Genomic DNA, 14,446 nt, shown 5'->3' with positions numbered 1-14,446 from the left:
AGAGCACTTTATATGCGTTGCGTCCCTTTTCTTTTTTTATATTTTTGAATGAAACCATTCAACCGTGATGCACTTCGACTGTGTAACTATAATTCTGAAGGGAAACTAGAGGAAGAGACGGCACTGAAGAGTTTACAGTAGGAGTTAATGTCTCTTCCAAAACGAAATGCAACTTTCCTTGAAAATTTCAGCTATAAGCCTAGTGTAGCAGCGCCACCTGGTGATGTAGTCACATCACGTTTTTCCTATTTAAAAACAAAATGTTGCAAGTCTGTCCTGGCCCCTTATTCAAGCGAGATCTTACTATCCTGCCTTTTGTTTTCATTGAAGTGCAAGTTGAGTCAGTTGGCTGCATATACATGTAGAAGTCTGCTAAAAGCTAGTTTTGACTATTTATAGGAGCGCACTAGCATGCAGATGACTTTAATAGATATGGACAAAAACAAATACAAAGTGTGAAGACATCCGAAATAGTGCATACTTTATTCATATATTTTGATATTACATACAGAACATAGTGAGTTTTTTTTTTTTTTTTTTTTTTTATTAAAAAGCTGCCAACAAGCATATTAATACATATTTTGCCTAAATGCATCATTCAGTGAATGCAGACGTTGATTAATTCGTAAAAGTAGATTTGCAATAGCGAAAAAAAATATAACGTAAAATTCACTTAATAAAAATTAAATGCCTAATAATTTTACTTTAAAAACCGAATGCATAGTCAAACAAAATATAATGTGAATTGATGGAAGTAGAAATGTAGTGAGCTTAAAGGTCTCCTTTTTAAAATATCTTTAATACGTTATGAAATCAAACACCATCAAATCACGTTTAAGTTCAGTCGATTGTAAAAAAAAAAAAAAATCATAATTACTGTCAATGCAGATAATACACAAGGCACGAATTCATTATATCTGAGGAGTATAAAAGGCATTTTTCTCCAAAACGATAAGGCAGGCATGTCATAAAACTAAACTTTGAAAAAGACAAGAATGTTATGATGCAAGACAGTCAATACGGGTTCATAAACCACTCAGAAGAAATATAAGTGGTCTAATGCATTGCATACTGCGAAGAACATGGCGAAGGCTTTAATAAAGCAAGATAGTTTAGCTTAGAAGCAGATTACACAGCCTCAGCACTTTCAGTTGAGCATAAACCTAGGTTTAGAGCTTGTTGTGCTGCTCCAGGCTCATTACATCATGCATTAGCTTCTGATCCCCCGTCTGACACAAAAATATGAGGCTTAAACATACATTAAATATCAAATACAACTCTCAGATCAATACATCAAAGCCAGGCTCCACGGTGAAGACACAGACAGGGGTTAGACATCTGTGGCATTGCAGATGAAGCAACAGAAGTGACAAACGTGCTGGAATAATCACTCCGAACAGTGTGAATATAACTAGTATTATCTTTATAAACATGCAAGTACATATATATCTATATATATATCATTAAACGATGTAAAAGTATTTGTTTGGTTTTGGTTGCAGAGTGTTAAGACATAAGAACATCTGCTGGTGTGAGACCAAAGAAAATCTGCTGGCTACTTTCTGCCATGGAAGACCCACTTCTACGACTAAGCCAAGATCATGTGTGGTCCAGATTTAGTTTGGTCTCCGTTTAACATTTTAAGCACCATAGATGTAACTATTGACTATCCTTTGACTCCCCTACGGGCAAGGAGATCTACTTGCGGCCTAAGGTCTCCATGAAGCTTCTTAAGTCTCTTCTTCAGCTCCAGAGGAAACTTCTCGTAACATTTCTTACACACCGGCTTCATGTCAAATTCCACAAACTTGTTCCTAAAACACAAAAATTGGTATTAGGAGTGGTACTGGTATTAGAACCATTTCAACTAAAACTATCAAAAATAATTTGGGGTAATAAAAAAAGAGGAATAAATTAAATATTGTTGAAAAATGGTTACAAAATAATACAAAAAAAAACACTGTTCTTTAAGATAACTTTAAATAAATTTAGGTTGAAGTGTTAAAATACTAAAACTAAAATTTTAATATATTTATACATTTTTTTATAAAAGCTAAAATGATTACTGAAAATATTAAATATTGTAATAAAAACAAAACGAAACTATAGGAAAAAAAACTTTATTAAAACTTTGATAAACATTTTGAAGACAGTGTCATGCATTAATTAGGTTTATGAGTGGCATCAATAAAATATAAAAACAAATATGATAATGGGAAACTGACAAATGAAATGACAAATGAATACTGGTAAATAGGAGATGCATCTATATTATATTATATTATAACTATTGCTGATTGCAATAACCAGATTATTATTTTGATGATATAGGCAATAACTGGCTGTCATTTAATTTATAACAATTTATAATAATAACTAAATTAAAATGTAAGAATTTTAAATTGACTACAACTGAAATTAGGAATCATACCAATCTAAAAAACTATATTAATTTTGAAAAGTATTATTAAATTAATAGTGGTTTTTTTGTATTTGTTTAATAGTTTATTTACTCTTAAAGAAAAAAATCCCGCTAGTAATTAGATTAGATTATGGTAAACATTTCAAATTGATGGAAAAAAACAGGAAAATAAGCATGCATAATTATATATATATATAACTAAATATCCATTATTATTATTAATAATAATAATAATAAAACAAAAAAAAAAAAAAAACTAAAAATGGTGAGGCTAAGAACACTAACTACAATAATAATGAACGAGTGAAGCAGATGAGCATGAGAGAAAGGAGAGAAAAGGGTTACAGACAGACGGGCGATGACTTTTTCGCCTGCTCATTCGAGTCAGCGTTCACGTTTCGCCAAACGGCGCCAGCTCTTCCGGCAGGCGTTCATAACAGTGTTTACACACCGGCTTGAGGTCCACCTCCACAAACCTGTCCCTGCAGGGCCACCGCCGGGACGAGGAGGGACCAAAGAGGAGAAACCAGCCAAAAAGGAGGGAAATTGGATAGAAAATTGGAAGAGGAATGGGTTTGAAGTGGGAAAGAGAAAGAGAAATGGAACGCGGTGGCATTTGGAGAGCGAGGGGAATCGAATGGGACAGAAGTACAGAATAAAGAGTTAGCTGGAGAGAAAGGTTAGTAATGATCCAAAGAAGTACATCACGGCGCCGAGAGAGCCGATTTAAAGGCACTTCTGCACAAATTTAAAACACAGCTACCGAACAATCGCTAAGAGAAAAGGAAAGAGGACAGATTGTGATATAGGATGAGCATGTGCAGCGTGTAGAATCACTTCACTTGAGGGTGAGCTTGGTGTTACAGGTCGAGCACGAGAAGCAATTCACACACTCAAGCCTTGTTCAGAGCGAAACCACTGACAGAAAGCACAAAAACAGCTCAAAGAACTTGTTTTGTAATTGTTATATATTGATGTTTTAAAGGCTGAGAACTCAATGTTGATATCGTGTTCAAGCAAAGAGCGCTTACCATCCTTCGATCACGCGGTTGCAATGATAACAAACATCGCTTAAAGAGCTGCGCTGACACACAGAGCAGACGCTTTAGTCTCACGTTAAAAACTTTCATTACCTGCAAAACAACAGCCTTTTGAGATGAGAAGGGGCTTTGAAAGAAGAGCCAGGCACGCGCTACCTGGTTGTAGTGAGTCTACGCAGTAAGCAAGCCCTTTTTCTCTCGTAATGACGGTGGCCCAGGAAAGGCTTCTCGTGACTTGGCACAGACAAATGCTGCAGAGACGCACAAACACCGTGAGCGTGGCCTTCAATAGATGCTAACATCCAAACGTTTCAACTATTTTAAAAGAAGTCTCTTATGCCCCCCAAAGCTGCATTTATTGGAGTACAGTAAGACAGTAGTATTGTAACATATCACTACCATTTAAAATAAGTGTTTTCCACTGCAATACATTCTGGGATGATGGTAAAGCTATATTATTACCATCCTTGTTCCAGACTTCAGTGTCTTTCATAAATCATTTTAATATGCTGAATTGCTGCTCAAGAAATACTTAAACATTTGTTTTTGTATGCTTTGAACAAAGAATAACATTTAAAAGAAAAATCATAAATGCCTCTACATTCACTTTTGATCAGTTTAGCGAATCTTATTTGATTAAAAGCGTTAATTTCTTTAAAAGCCATATCATCCGGTCACAACGCCGAAAAAAGGCTGATATAATGCCGTTTTGTTTAGTATGAGTTAAGTATTACTCAATTAGGTATAGGACAGTGTCACAATATTAACATTTCAGAAATAAGCTTTTCATAACAATAAAAAATAAAAAACAACAATTAAATAAAATGTTGATTAAAATTAAATATGAAAACTATATGAAACCTTTAGTTGTCTTTTTAAAGGTAAGCAGTCAGTAATAAAATAAATGCATATTTGAATATAAATATATACAGACACAAAGAAATAAAATAATGTGCTTGAAGCTTAGCACTTCGTTGCTGAAATATTGAAGAAATCACCCAGAAAGTGTGATATGACTAATAAAATAAATCACCTGGCATAGTTTATTTTTACTGCATGATGTTTATATAATACACATTAATACTGATCTGATGCAACTTGACTGCACAGAGTTTAAATGAAGCTAGATAAAGCAATTTTCTTCTATATTATTATTTGATTACTATTCCAAACACAAAAGACAAGTGGCAGGTCTATTTTACTGCAAGCCCTCACAAACAGAAGCGATATCCATGTCCAAGGCACATGTGATTGCGTTTGCATTAATACCTCGCCAAGGCAGCAATTCTGGCCAATGCACACGTCTTTTGCTATCACCTGACATATTTTTATAAATATTACGGTGCACATTGTACTGGAATTGTCGCAACACCGAATACAATTAAGGCACGGACCTCAACGTGCGGCACTGTTTGCCCCATGGCGTTGACCACGCTGCCCCTCGATAGGACGTCTGCAGGCTCCGCAGATCGGCACACCCATCTTATCATGACAGGAGGCAGTAGAGTTCCCCTTTCAGCTCGCGGGCATCAGCAGTCAGTTCCTTGCTGTAAAACGCACAACCTCAAATTCACATCGCTTTCAGTAAATGCACACAGCAGAGGGGGCTCATTTAGTGTCAGACGACCGCGCAGTTACTGCAGTTGAAGTGGTCGGGATGGTACGGTCGCGTTTTTGAAAATGAGGGCTGTTCCTCGATGATGGCGTGACACTTCTGACAGATGTATTTCCCTAGGCCCCGAGCTTTCTCGCGGTTATGGTAATGGACGGCAGAGATGGCTGGGAAAAGCAGACATGCGCATTTGCCAATCAAGAAAGCTCGATCGGTGATTTGGTTCCACGTGCAGATATGCATCTCAAAAAGGTGATTGTTGTTGGTAGGACTAAAACCTGTTTTTAAAGGAATAGTTCACCCAAAAATGAAAATGACCTCATGATTTACTCACCCCCGAGCCATCCTAGGTGTAAGACTTTCAGACAAACACTGTCGGAGTCTTTTAAAAATGCATCCTGGCTCTTTCAAGCTCGGTGGATGGTGACCATTATTTTGAAGCTCCATAAACCACATATATCCGTCATTAAAACTAAACGATATGCCTCAAGTGGGCCACGTGTCTTCTGAAACGAATACGTTTTTTTAAAATGATAACCATCACTGACTACCAGCAACGACTGGTATGCTCGTTCGCAAGGGAGTCAAGTTCCGGCTTATTAGAGGACCTCCGACTCAACGTATGCCGTTGCCGGAAGTCAGTGACTTGAGTTATAATTTAAAAAGAAGACATGTATTAACCCCCTAGAGGCCTATAGGTTAGTTTTACGACGGATTTATGCCATTTATGGAGCTTCAAAATAATGGCCACCATCCACCGCCATTACCAAGCTTGTAGATAAATTTTGAAAAACTGTTTATTGAATGCATGCAGCCTAGCAGTCGCCGTCCACGGTCACCCCTCAACGGCTGTAAACTCACCGGCGGCGTTCTTGGTGAATCCAACATCTAGTGAGCACGGCTTGGCAGATATCAGCAGAAACAGTCAGGGTGCCAGCTGTTATTCATGGCCTTAATCACACGCCCAATTATAAACTCTCCTGTGGGAATATGAGGACACAATTCACAATTAGCATAGTCAATAACATCACCTGTTAGTATGTTTGTGTGCTTGCGTCTCGTACCACACTGGTGACAACAAGGAGCAAACAACATCTGGAAATCATGCTCACAGTATTTCCTTCCCTCAAACTATGGACAGAAGGAGAAAAATCAAACATAACATCAGCTCCAATGGAATACATGTCAAAGTCAACCAAATGCAGACAGTTTGCAACCTGCAGACCTAATGTTACTAATATTTACATTACTAAAACATTTAGAAATTTATATTTCAGGTTTTTGCTACAAACAAAAATTGTATCTTCCTATAATTTACGGAAAAAAAAAAAAAAAAAAAAAAAAAGGATTGATATTACCCCTTCAACCCCTAGGCTTCATGATTTAATGCTAAAACGGGTTTAATTGAAAGTACCTCATAAAAAGAGCCCTTCAGGAAACTGCTGGAAGCACTGTGCACAGGCGAAGCACTGTTCGTGATACAGCTCGCCGTTGCTGTTGACAATCTTCTCTGCTGGGGCAAATCCACTTTTACACCGTTCGCACGAGGCATTTGCCAAGGCATTGGCCATGTTGCTGTTAGAAACAGATCAATGTGAGGAGAAATGAACGGCAGTCGCCATGAGCCTTGATCTATCTGCAACAACTAAATGCAACAATATCATTTTTTTCAAAACCGAACTGCGATAGCGATCCAATCTGATATCAGCAGTTTTTTTAAATCAATGCAGAATGTCTTTAATGTCTTTACTTTTTGTGTTGACCTGATCCGTCACTCTTCTGTGTGTTAAACATTTATATACTGTATATTTATATATAAAAGACATTTCTTTCATATGTCTAGCACATTGCACAGAATTGTATTATAATATGAAAAGTTCCAATATAGAGTGGCACTCCTGCCAGAAAGCTTATTAAATATAAAAAAATAAAAATAAAAATATTTTATTTCAAATATTCACATATAAATCTTTTACAGCAATATTTGACAATATTAGTATTGTAATTTTTCTGTATTTTTCTCAAATAAATGCAGCTTGGGCAAGTAAAGTGTTTTTCAAAAACCTTTTTCAACAATATTATATATTACTATGAGAGTTTATATGAAAGTATGAATCCTCTTTTGTATTTACAATACGAATCACATTCAAACACAAAAACATCAGTGGGGCACAAGATGCAACGACAATGTAAAGTTTATCTTTCATATCACCACTGCACTTGCATTAGAAAGCCATGTTAAACTAATGCAAGCTAATCTTTTAAAAGTGCTTTTATGACAATTTTATTAAAGCAAAAAAAAATTGAACAGATATATTTATCCGAAGATAATTGCAGGCCTTGGCTTAGCCAACAAACAGAACTCGATGTTTAAAGGGATAGTTCACCCAAATATGATTGAATTCTGAATAAAGTGTATTCAATTATGCATGCGTTTCACTGAATATCATTAAACTGAACGGATATCAGTATCCCATCGTCATTTGTTATCCTTCTCCTGGAAGTGATTGAAGCTGATGATTCCATACTGAAAACCCCACGCCGCCTGCCTGGCACTTCGCGAGATATTAAGTTTCTCCATTAAAGAGTCACCAGGCAAGGCTGCAAGCAATGTTTACATCACACTAACAGAATTAGTCAGCCGTGGCCTGTGGTTACACTGCCAGACGCGATCTCAAATGACTCCCTGCTCTATGACATCACAGGTGATGTGGCTATTAGGGCACGGGGCGTCTTTACAACTTCCCCTCATTCCCTTCTCTGCTGTCACCCGTGTTAATGCAGACCGATGATTCTAAGGCCGCGTTCCCTATATGGTGAAGTGAAGCCCAGCAGAGAGGATCTGCTTGTGTACTATAAATAGATCATTTGTGTTTTAAAGAGAAGGAGACTGTTGTTTGTCAGTTCTTGTTACATGCAAGACCTCACAGGGAAACAGTGGAGGTGTCACACTGCTGTGTGAGAAACTGGGAGCTGTGCCATCTGTGTGTGTGTGTGTGTGTGTGTGTGTGTTGAAGATTTGCTTATGTCTGTCTGTACACCCTCCCAGCTGGAAGAATACACAGTGGAGCATAAAAGTTTGAAAGCCTAAACATAATATAACTATTTTATTTTCAAATAAACTTTTATCCCAAATGTAATTAAAATATTAGATATTTTTACTAGTGTTCTTACATAGAAACTCATGTACTGCTGCTCAAAAGTTTTGGTCTCTATATATATATATATATATATATATATATATATATATATATATATATATATATATATTTATTTTTTTTTTTTTTTGTATGTAGCTTTTGTATATTTATATTTTGAAACATAACTGCAATTTTAAATAACTGCTTTCTATTTAAATATATTTTAAAATGTCACTTCTTCCTGTAATGGCACGGCTGATTCAGTCTTCAGGGTCACACGATCCTCACAAATCATTCTGATACGCTGATTTAGTGCTTAAGATTTTTTTGTTATTATAATCAATATTGAAAAGTTATTCTGCTTCATATTTTGTAGAAGCCATAATACTTTTTTTAGTAATCTTTAATAAGTCATCAACACAACAGCATTTAAACATTATATGCATCTTTACTATCACATCCATTCTAACAGAATAAAAAGTATTAGTTTACTTTTTTTAGTGTAAACGTCAGCGCAAATTTTCTATTTATATTTTAAACACGATCATTGTAATCTTAACATCTCAGGAAGCAGATCGTATCCATGTTTCCCAAGAGGACCTCCAGCTCAAGAATGCCTCCCAAAAAGCACAGACTGCACAAAACCACCAGAAGCAATATTTCACGAGGAAGAGGAGCACAGTTATCCAGAAACACTTTGAGATTTAATATCACAGTCATGTTAAATAAAATGAAGAGGATTTAATTTGCTCACAACGCATTGTACGGGAGGTTAACTACGGTATGACAAGACGTATCTAAACACTTGTGCTCTGTCTCTGTCTGTGTGTGTGTGTGTGTGTGTGTGTGTGTGTGTGTGTGTGTGTGTGTGTGTGTGTGTGTGTGTGTGTGTGTGTGTGTGTGTGTGTCCCAGGAAAACTCTACTACGGAGGCTAATTAGCTTAGCATCCGCCCTCATTTAGCAATCTATTACATTTCAGTTTTCCCTCCAAAATAAGCACAAATTTAACACAAATCGTTTAACAATAAATAAAGAGAGTGGGTGGAAAAAAGAAAGATTTTTTAAAAAGTAATTAGCCGATAGCTGCAGAATCTCTGGTTAGACGTTTTTCCGTAACATATCAAATTAAAAATTAAAGTCGCAAACATTGTACCTGCCCGTCATCTCTGACACCCCCAGCATCCCCTTCAGCACACCGTTTCTTGAAAGACGATTCAGATTTTATTCGACAACATAAGACGCCCAGCGGATCTGTTGCTTTTTCACTTTTTCCGTTCTCTCTGAGACAAAGATGTTGTGGAAAAACAGACCGTACACTCTGCTCGCTCAGCGGGTAAGGTCACGTGCTGCTCCGCTGGACTTCTGATTGGTTACATGTATCAGCTCCACAACCATGCAGAACTTCGAGCTTTATTTGTGTAATATAATAGAATATAGTGCTTTCAAACGATTCATCACGATTAATCGCTTTCGATATAAAAGTTTTTGTTCACATAGTAGATTTGTGTGTGTACTGTATATATTTATTATGTACATATAAATGCACACCCATGCATGTATATAAGAAAAATATGTTTATAAAAGTACATATAGTTACATATCGTATAAATTGAATATAAATGCATGTAAATATATATATATATATATATATATATATATATATATATATATATATATATATATATATATATATATATACTTTTTTATAGTATAGTTAAATGTAAATATCACAAATAGTAAGTAAGCTTAGTAATCAAATATTATACACTCAGCCATAGTTCTTTAAAACTTTGTACAAAGCACAGACCTCTCTAAGAAACATACGTTTAATGTATATTCACTACAAATCTACATTAATATTATAACATTGGTAAGCACTGATTAATGTGCCCTCTTGTGGTTGTTTTAAGTTAATACGGAACAGTAGTGAAAGAGGCGGAACAGAGTGGACAGGCTAGAATCCACAGTAGAAACGAGCTACACGCTTCCTCTGACGTTAGCACTGTTTTACTCACTTCTATCAAATATAGACTTATATGGCATTGATTCGCGACAGCGCAGATACGCTCATTTAGAGTTAAAATCCTCAGCCTACGCGTCTGTAAACGTCTTTCGTCTCGCTTTAATCGAAAAACAGTATTATTCTGTTAAATGCGCACTGCATACATTGTGAAAGTATGCGTTTTGAAACTATGTTGCGAGCTTTTGTTGCATATCCACCACACGAGTGCGCTGTTGCAAAAAATGAAGGCAAAAAGATCTTGCTTCTGTGGTTCCGCCAGTGACACCTGTGTGAAATAAAACGGAAACATGCAAAGTAAATAAGATTGCAGTGTTTCTCTACGTATATGCTGTACTGTAACAATTAGCGAAAGTAGGCTATCAATTAATTTTAGCATTGCTAATCATATTGTGTGCGCGCGGATGTGCTTTGATAACAACAACAACGGTGACTGTAATGTATAAAGCAATTATTATTATTAATGGGAATTTATGCAGGCTGTCATTTACACGCACAAACCCAAATCTTTTGCCTGTTATACCCTATAATTTACGTCCATTTAACGTGATTTTTGAATGAGATGCTTTGTAAGCAATCCAAAAACATTGCCATCATTTGCATTTTCAACAACTGTCAGTCAAGTTGTTAAACAGAAACAGCAGCTGATAGGCTACAGACTACAGAGAGAGAGTCCCTGTTATTAATGTGCCCTTATAAAGAGCAGCCGTGTCTAATCTTTCTGTAATGGTTTCTAAGCTATAATCTTGTAAAAGCCGTTACCAGATTTCAAATCTCTCATTTATATATTATCATTTTTTTGGCCTCTGGGTTTTGCCCTTTAGTCTGATGTCATCACCTCCTAGGTATCGTCGTCATGGATACAGATGGATGCGCAAAGGTCCATCTGAAGTTCTGGGGAAGAGAAATGCAATATTCCCTGATGAACATTCAGAGTTACGTAAAGATAGTATAATCAGCAGCAGGCCTGATAACGCTGTTCGTCTTAAGGTCATCACCGCTTTAGAGGAGTGTTGAGAGGGACGATCATTCATGAAGTGGAACTTTTAGTCGCTTTCGTGGCGTATGTCAGTCCTCGTCAAGTTTTCCTTTTGCCTTCTGAGATTTGAACTAAATAAGCGACTGTGTTTGTGCATGTGCGTGATGAGCTCCCAAAGATGGGCTTCACGCTTCACGTGGCAGAGGAAGAACATAGATATGAATCAACATCTCTTTATAAAGTGTTTTTTTAAAATCAACTCTGGGGGGGGTGTAAAAATATATATCTGACACAGCAAAGAACTTTGATGCATTCAGAATTTAAAAAATCAGTTATAAGAGCATGTAATGTAGGATATTAGGTATTGATTTCACATCCAAAACATGATCGATAATTATTATATGCAAAATAAAAATAACATTTTGGCCATGTAAAAGCAAATTCAGCTGCATTGTTTGAGTTAATATTTCATTTCATGGTGTAATTTGCTCCTTGGCTACATTTGTGTTAGCAGCATTTTTGAAACAAATATGAATCATACCAAAATGTACAATTAAAACTGAACTAAGCAATGAATCACCGCATAATTTGTGATGATAATCACATAATCAAAGTGAATCACCGCCAGGGCAAATATTTACACCTACAGTGGCTGAACATCCAGATAGATAGATAGATTCATCAAAACTTTTCAGTGCAATGGTATTTCAGAGAGTGGTTCTTGTTGCCATGTGAACAACACAGCTCATAAACATGTGATATGAAGCATGAAAGCGCTGTGTGCGGTGTTTCTACATGTGGCTCTGCGCATCTGAGCGTCTCAGGAAGTGCGGATGAAGGACAAACTATTCATAGATTACTCTTCATCTCTTTCGATGAATGTAGATTTCTAAGCGTCACTGAGAAGTGAGCCATTCACACGCGCATTCATCTCCGTCCTGCCGGAAACCTGATGAGTATCACGCACACTATATTCATGTCTTTAGAGTTCTATTTTTAGACCCTTCATGTGTAAAGTATGGAAACCCTCTCGGATATTCACAGCGATCTGCATAGAAACACTTGCTCTTTTTAGGAAATAAAAAGGTCAAGCGATGAAAATGATTCATGCCTTAATGACAATCAGTTCAAAACAGCATCGATGGAGATTAATATTGGCCATTTAACATAAGCCTACCTTTTTTCGATTTGATTGGCCATCTCAATCGTTTTTACATCGATAAATGCTGCTATGGGCTTCTGAGGCAGACCGAATAAAAAATAAATAAATAAAACATTTGTCAGATCAACAAGAAAAAGCAACATCAGTCTGGTCTTTCCTTAATGTCTATGCTGGACCCAGCTCTTCAAGTTGGAAAGTAGAGATTCACAAAGTTTCGAAATCTCCCATCGCTCCTCGATAGCGAGTGGTTAGAAAGTCTTTATGACGTTCTGGTCTCTAAATACAATCCTGCAGGATTTTTTAAACCCGTTTAATCATCCACCAGGTGAAAATCATAAGATTGCTAACCAAACGATTCGAGGCGACCTTCGGTTTTGTGGTTGAATCATTGCAAGAGGTCTATAAGGTTAATACACCTAAATACTCCCAACCCTAAACTACGATCATTAAAGCTTGACATAGAAGGCACCACTAACGATGCATGAAATCTCCAAATCTCCTGTACGAATTCGAACAAGAAAGCGCTTGCGATCTGATAATATGTATGAGATTATCGTAGTGTTAAACTCTTTAGCCTGGTCTGATATGCTTTGAATGCCGATCCATTATTTGACAATGAGATAGAGGAAGGGGTGGGGGAGTTGAGTGTTGGCAGAGTGAGAGAAAGAGAGGGAGAGCGAGTGAGCGAGAGAGAGATAGCTAGTGCTGCCAGTGTCCGTACACCACACACAATCCCAGCTCTCTGTCTCTCTGTCACTTTATCTTCAGCAAGGGCTGCCCACTGGGATAATATTCTCTATCTGTCTTTCACGCGCATTAATCAGTCATTCTCCGGCTTTTTCTCTCCCTCATTATTTGACACTTTTTCTCCATCTGCTTTCTGTCATCTTTCTCTTTCACCTCCCTGTCCTCCTCCTTTATCACTTGCCTCTCACATCATCTCACAGACTGGAGAACTCACAGGACGCTGGAGGACAGACAGGTAAGACTGCGTGCGAGAGAGAAGTAAAAAGATGCTGTGCATGTTTAGACGCGTGGCATGTTAGATTGATAATCCGCAATCTGCTTAACTGTAAAAGTCTCTTTTAGCTTCATTTATTGTTCGCCGAAGTATCATCTTGGTGGTAGGTGTTTTAAAATACTTTAGGAGACACAAATGAGACGGCCAATGTCATATGCTGTAGTAAAAATTACGATATTAACGTTGGCTGCGTGGCTTGGTCTTGGAAGCTTGTGTGGAGATATCTGACTTTCGGCTGAATCTGAAGCGTTTGATGAGATTTCTTCGAAAACTCACCTGTAAAAATATATTTTTTGTGAATGTTATGAAATGGTAAATCTGTGTGAATAAATCTAAAGACATTTGTTGCTAAATTTCACTGTTATTCCGTTGTGCTTTCCGACATTATGTTTATTTGAGTGATTTGCCAGACATCACAAAATAATATAGAACTGTTTTTGAGGCGTCAGTGGAAATCTCACGGTGACCGGGAGGGGACATCTTTGGTTCACTTAGTTTTGTCGTAGCTACGATTCGTTACGTTGAGGGAACGATATATTTTTCTCGTGGCCGCAAGTTTATTGCAACAAACAAACCGGTGTGACCATACCCGGGATTATCAGAAAGATTACATTATATCTTTTATTGTTTTATAAAAAATTATTATATTGACTGTATGCTATCAGACAATAAGTTCATAATAAGTTTATCCTGAAGAAATGTGAAATAAAGTAAATTGATAAAGTAATATTTGTATAGCATCGTCATCATTAATTATAGTTTTATATCATTTTTTTCCCTTAATTTTGATCTCTGTACAATTTTCGACATGCCAACATTGAAGCTGACGTCATGCCACGTAGAGTTCTGGGAAACTGCTTTGTTTATCCGCCATTTTGAAAGGATTGCTATGACTCTCGCTATCGAGTTCAGGGCAGGATTTTGATTTGTCATAATTGTGGAAAATGGCGTCATAGTTTGTCTTTCATGCTGCATCGAGAATTGCGAAAGTATTTTCGATCATCAGCATTCAGACCAATCAGCAGAGGGTGACTCTCTTAAAATGGCGG

At 36.9% G+C, this 14,446-nt stretch overlaps 1 pseudogene; it reads right to left on the bottom strand.

The window, feature by feature from the left end:
* Positions 1–1,687: 1,687 nt before the first annotated feature.
* LOC122353503 lies at positions 1,688–9,525 on the bottom strand (annotated as a pseudogene).
* Between the last annotated feature and the right edge of the window lie 4,921 nt (positions 9,526–14,446).

This window comes from Puntigrus tetrazona, chromosome 11, assembly GCF_018831695.1.
Source record: "Puntigrus tetrazona isolate hp1 chromosome 11, ASM1883169v1, whole genome shotgun sequence".
NCBI classification, from domain to species: Eukaryota; Metazoa; Chordata; class Actinopteri; order Cypriniformes; family Cyprinidae; genus Puntigrus; species Puntigrus tetrazona.
The sequence above is the reverse complement of the archived record's forward strand: the minus strand, read 5'-3'. Positions and strand labels throughout refer to the sequence as shown.